At 36.1% G+C, this 6,295-nt stretch overlaps 1 long non-coding RNA gene across 1 annotated transcript; it reads left to right on the top strand.

Moving 5' to 3' along the window:
* The first annotated feature begins 1,130 nt into the window (after positions 1-1,130).
* Positions 1,131-2,738, top strand: LOC107956489 (uncharacterized). The gene is made up of 3 exons (XR_001700123.2): positions 1,131-1,655; positions 1,789-1,863; positions 2,523-2,738. It is a non-coding gene; the product is annotated as an uncharacterized lncRNA (long non-coding RNA).
* Positions 2,739-6,295: the final 3,557 nt, after the last annotated feature.

The raw sequence follows: 6,295 nt of genomic DNA, 5'->3' as shown, positions 1-6,295 counted from the left end.
CCTGAATCCATGGATTCCATGAAATTTTCTGGATATTGGGGTTTTGATATTCTAAATTAGCACACCATAAATTAAATTTAGAGAATATTTGCTCTCTCTGTAACGCCCCAAAAATTGGGCCTAGAAAGAATTGGGCCTTGAGTCTGGGATTCGGATAGAAGAAAACCTGAATAATTAAGAAGTTTTAAATATTATCGTTTAAGGAAAAAAATTTGAATTAAATTACTACTAGAAAGTTTTTACTGTATTTATTATTACGGATATTTTAAATTTTTACGAAATTTTAATTAGTATTATGAGATAAAATTATTATTATTAGAAAAATATTACTGCATGTATGTTTCAAAAATTTTTATGAAAATTATTATTATTATAATTATTATTATTAGATAGGGAAAATATATATATATTTATAAAAGTATTGTTGTTTTGGTGTTTAAGACTCTAGAAAAATTTTAATTTTATGCTACCTTAGGAAATCTGGGCAGTAGGCCTTAATAATAATTTGGGCTGCATTTTAGCATAAAGGAGCACTTGGCCCAGTGGCTAAGCATGCTAGGAAGGCGTGGGAGGTGCCTGGGTTTAAGGCACGGCGTGCGCCAATGGTTGTTCTTTTTACAATCAAGGATTTTCCGCAAGGAGGCCTTATAAATATCTTGGGAGGAAAGGTGACAGAAAAGAGGCATGTGGTCAAGTGGTAAGGAGGCGTTAAGAGTGTGCATGTGGTTAGGGGTTCGAGTCTGGTAAGTAGCGATATCTTGTTTTATTTTTAAACGAACCGGGACTGCAGTAGATAAGTATTATAATTAATTGTGAGTAGATTACATCATAAGAAGAGCTTTAGTGCAGTGGCAGCAGCGTGCTAGGCTTGCCGTGAGGTTATGAGTTCAATTCCAGGGGAAGGTGAATTCTGTTTTATTTTTAAAGCGGGCCAGAATTGAAGCAGGTAAGGTTTACATTTAATTGTAACCATATATTAGTAAGGAAGGAAGCTTGGTGTAGTGGCCAGCAACACGAACGTAGGTACAAGAGTGGATTAAGGTCTGGAGTTTGAGTTGTTGTACGCGCAATGGGCTACCAATTTTGTTGTTTAAGTGGGGGACCGAAGCTCTTCTTAGCAGCATGATGAATAAGTGGGGGACCGAAGCTCTTCTTAGCAGCATGATGAAGTGGTGGATAAGGCTACAGATCAGCGGTTAGGAGTTTGAATGAAATTCAAACTTTGAAATTGGCCAAGAATCAATGAGCAATTCAGGGGATTGGAATTTAAAAGGAAGATTTATACCGAAATGCACTCATTCGGCCATAGCAAATAAGTGCCATTTATTTTTGGCCTTTATGATTCATTTTTTTTCTCTTCTCTTTTTCATTCTCTTGCTCTCTTAATTCTTCAAGCCGAGGCCATTAAACCATTCCTCTCCTTTCTTTTATCGTCATCTTCCCATCTTCTTTGCTTCACCAATCATAAAAGAAAAAAACCTCTCCCATTCAATCACCTTAACCGATCACTCACAAAAGCCGAAACCTTCATAAGTCATAGTGATTCGGGAATTAATATCTAGTTCTATTCTCTACTCGCATTTTAAGATTAGATTCACTATGGATCTGAGATTGGGGAAGTGTTTGAAACGCTCTTGACAAGTACATCATTGGTGGTAAGTACTCGGAATCTTATTTCCATTCTTTATTTCGGGATTTAAAGAAAAGTCGAAAACCCTTATATGCAAAGGGTGCCTGTCGACTAAACTAAAAGGGTTTAGTGGTGTTATTTGATTTGTTTTGCTCTAGTGTGGAAGGCTACTAATCGAGGGCTTGGATATTTGGAACGACCAGAATTAGATCTAGTCCATTTTTCCGGCAAAGGTAAGAACTTTAGTGCCTAAGGTGTTAAGGGCCAAATATGGTAAGGGTTTGATGTGCCTAGGGTTAATTTTGACTTAAATGCATGATTTTCTGATTCTGTTTGTTGTATGTCATGACATGTATATCTGTTGCATGGGATCTGGGTTATGTTATGGAGGAAGAACCCGTTCTTATGGCTATGCCACATATTCTGATATAAGCAGCTTTGCTGCGGATTATAGTTAGTGCCGCAACCGGTGCTAACACTGTAAGTGTAGAGATGGCGTGGGTGATTTATTCCCCACAGGAAGTGTAGGGATGGACAGAGGCAAGTGCAGGGTTGGATGGGGTTATCATGCATTAATCATATGAGGTTGTTTTGTTATGGGCCAACTGTATTGAAATGGGCCCAACTGTGTTAATATGGCTAAGGCCCAATATATCTCGACTTGTAATAGGACTACGGCCCAAATTGATACTGATATGGGCTAGGCCCAATATACTCTGATACTGTAAGGGGCTATGGCCCAGATTAATATTGATATGGGCTAAGGCCCAGTTAACACTGATTTCTGAATAGGGCTTAGGCCCAGTAAAGCTTGAACTGATTTGGGCTTTGGTTAGGATACTTTACACACAGAGTTTTCCAAACTCACCCCCTTTCTCTTCCATCCTTGCAGGTGAGCCCTAGTTGGTGGACTTGGAGCTGGGCGGGATTCAGAGTGGCCACGAAGATTAAGTTTCTGTTTTCTTTAAAATAAGTTTCGCATTTATTATTTTGATTATTTTTATTCTGGTTTAAGTTGTAATAAGGCCGCTCTTTTTATTTTTTTTAATATTTTGGGTTATTAAATTGGTTAGCTCTAGGGCGCGTTTTATAAAAGTTACTTATTTTCAAAATATCACGATTATTGAGCAAAGCTTCCGCAACGTAAATGTTTTCAAAGAAAATAAATATTTTAAATGGACTTAAACTTAATTTGTTGTTCGTGGACAAGTAATATGCTTTAAGCGTGGAAATGGATGTGTGAATGTCTAGGATTGGATCCATGAAGAGCTTGATACTTAAGCAGTCCAATAGACTCACCTCCTCTTTTCTGGTTTCCTACCTGGTGCACAGCTTCCATTCACTTTAATCTATAACGAAAATATTCTTCTCAAAGATTTTTAATTAAACCATGAGTTTTACAATAACGCTTTAATGAGTTTTACATCAAGAAGGGTTTTCAATGAAAACATGGTTGTCGTAACCTTTTTTTTTGGAAAAACGGGAATCGACTTAGATTTTTGGAAATGAAAATGAATAGAGGAGTCGCCACCAATATTTTTTGATGAGGTATGATCGGATCACCTTAAATTAATCATTTTAATAAAAGTTAAGATTTACTAAAACGATAATTTTTGGTCTACGAAAATCAGAAAATGAGTTTCGGGAGTCAGTTACGTACGAGGAAGGATTAGCACCCTCGATACGCCCAAAATTGGTACCTAGTTGATTAATTAGTGTCTTAGTGTCGAAAATTTGAAAACTTGAAAGAATTTAAAATACGATCCCTTTTTGTAAAGAAAATGCTCAAATGTTAAAGACCTTTTCATCTCACAATATAAAATGTCACATCCAGTAAGTTAGGACATGACATCTTGAATTTTCGAGAGCGAGCTTGCCTTTTATATAAAAATTCGTGTATTTCAAAAGGTTATTCAGTTAGTTAAGGTGAACGAGGAAAATCGAAACCCAGTAAGTTAGGGCACGTTTCCTCGAATTTCTGAACACCGAATATTGCCTTTACTTGCAAAAATCTTATTTCGAGGTAACAAAATGCCATACCCAGTAAGTTAGGGCACAACACCTCGTATCTCCGAGAATAAGCATTTTTCAAAACTCATGTCGCGATTTAAAAGAGTATTCCGTTATTTAGGTTAAAGGAGAAAAATCGAAACCCAGTAAGTTAGGGCACGATTGTCTCGAATTACCAAATACGGAATATTACTTTTATGAAAGAATTATTATTGGGTTGGATATAATGATAATAATAATAAATATAGAAATGCAAAAAGCAAATATAATAAAAATATTAAATTAAAGTAATAAAAAACAATACTATATATAAATATATATATACATAAAAATATACACTAATATATAATAATAATAGTAATAGCAAAAATAATGAAAATATGAGTAATATTAATAACATATTAGAATACAAAAGTAAAGTAATAACAATAGGGGTGATAATAATAATAATAATAATACAAACAATAATACATATATATAATAATAATAATAGTAGTCAGAAATAAAAAATAATAGAAGTAACAATAATGATAGTAATAATATAAATAAATATGGAGAGGGTATATATAATATAATAATATAAATAATAATATATACATGAGAAATAATAATAATATAAATAATAGTAAAAATAATAAAAAAATAAAAATAAAACAAAGCTCTCAACTCTCTCCCTCTTTCCCCATTCCGGCCATGGTCCGGTCAGTACCCAGGCGTCGGACCGGTGCCGTCTGCCATCTTTGCCGCCATCACCGGCCACCGTGCGCGATGGCCAGAATTTAAAAAATATATTATTTTTTGTTTTCTTTTTTATTTTTATATCTAAATATATGTATACTATTTTTGAAAGAAAAGAAAAAAAGAAAAAATGTTTATATGTACAAAAAAAGTGAAAATAAAAAGGAAAAAAGAAATAAAAACATTAACGCGTTTGAATCTTTTCTTCTTCAATACTCGCTTTTTTTATTTCAGATTTGCTTGCAAACATTTTGCTTTTACATTCTTCTCTTTTTTTTTTGTATCAAAAAAACCTTTCAAAAATACAATTCTTTCCTCCTCTTTTTTTTTTTTTACAATGGACTTTTGGTTTTGCTTTTTTAGCCATCTTACATACATTTCTTATCATTCTATGTCTCTTCTCCATTTGATGGTGTAGGTGCAAGTGGGAGACAAGGTGGTGGAGTAGGTGCAAGTGGGAGGCAAGGTGGTGGAGTAGGTGCAAGTAGGAGGCAAAGTGGCTAGGTTTTTGTCTTTTTTTAAAAAAAATAAGTTTAGGTTGTATTGGGCTAGGGTTTTTATTATTTGGGCTTAGTTTTGGGTCTGATTTTGTAATTGGGTTTGTGAATTAGGTAGGATTTAGGTTTGATTTTAATTTGTTGGGCCGGGCAAATTTGGGCCTCTACAGCTGCCCCTCTTTGCTCATTGTCGTGTAACGAGAATGGAGCAAAGACTTAAAAAGGGCCAAATTTGCCTAGTCTCACCCGGTCTCGACTTCTTCTGTGCTCCACTTCTTCATGTAGCCTCACTTCAGTCTATTACATTTTGATGCTCCGATCCATTCCATTGTAACTTCAGAAAAATAAGACTTGTGACTTCAATCTTCTCCGCCGAAACTTCAAGGAAATCTGCTGTGGCTTTTAACCGCTCCAAGCCATTTCAAGGAGAAGAGATCCGCTGAAACTTCAAGGAGGTACGAATAGTGGCTTCGAGCCTCTCCAGTGCCATTTCAGGGAGAAGAAAGTTATAATTTTCAGCTTGGTACCTTACTACTTAGGGGTTTAAGGCCCATCGTCTTCGATCTGTTTCCCTACTGCTTAGGGTGTTAAGATCTGTAAATTTAGCCTGTTACCCTACTGTTTAGGGGTTAAGGCTTGTCACCTTTGATCTGTTTCCCTACTGCTTAGGGGTTTAAGGCTTGTCACCTTCGATCTGTTTCCTTACTGTTTAGGGTCTGTAAATTTAACCTGTTACCCTACTACTTAGGGGTTTAAGGCTTATCGTCTTTGATCTATTTCCCTACTGCTTAGGGGGTTAAGATCTGTAAATTTAGCCTGCTACCCTACTGTTAGGGGGTTAAGGCCATCGCCTTCGATCTGTTTCCCTACTGCTTAGGGGGTTAAGATCTGTAAATTCAACCTGTTACCCTACTGCTTAGGGGTTTAAGGCCCATCATCTTCGATCTGTTTCCCTACTGCTTAGGGGGTTAAGATTTGTAAATTTAGCCTACTACCCTACTACTTAGGGGGTTAAGGCCATCGCCTTCGATCTGTTTCCCTACTGCTTAGGGGGTTAAGATCTGTAAATTCAACCTGTTACCCTACTGCTTAAGGGTTTAAGGCCCATCATCTTCGATCTGTTTCCCTACTGCTTAGGGGGTTAAGATCTGTAAATTTAGCCTGTTACGCTACTACTTAGGGAGTTAAGGCTCGTTGCTTTCGATCTGTTTCCCTACTGCTTATGGGGTTAAGATCTATAAATTCAACCTATTACCCTACTGCTTAGGGGTTTAAGGTTCATCACCTTCGATCTGTTTCCCTACTGCTTAGGGGGTCAAATATTCTATCTTCAACTTGTTCCTTATAAACACAGGGATGCCATGCTGAAATCTTCAATCTGTTTCACTGTAAGCATAGTAATGTCAGATTTGTTATCTTC

The sequence above is a fragment of the Gossypium hirsutum genome, chromosome A07, assembly GCF_007990345.1.
Source record: "Gossypium hirsutum isolate 1008001.06 chromosome A07, Gossypium_hirsutum_v2.1, whole genome shotgun sequence".
In the NCBI taxonomy this organism is placed as follows: Eukaryota; Viridiplantae; Streptophyta; class Magnoliopsida; order Malvales; family Malvaceae; genus Gossypium; species Gossypium hirsutum.
Note: the sequence above shows the minus strand (reverse complement) of the source record. Positions and strands in the feature narration are given on the sequence as shown.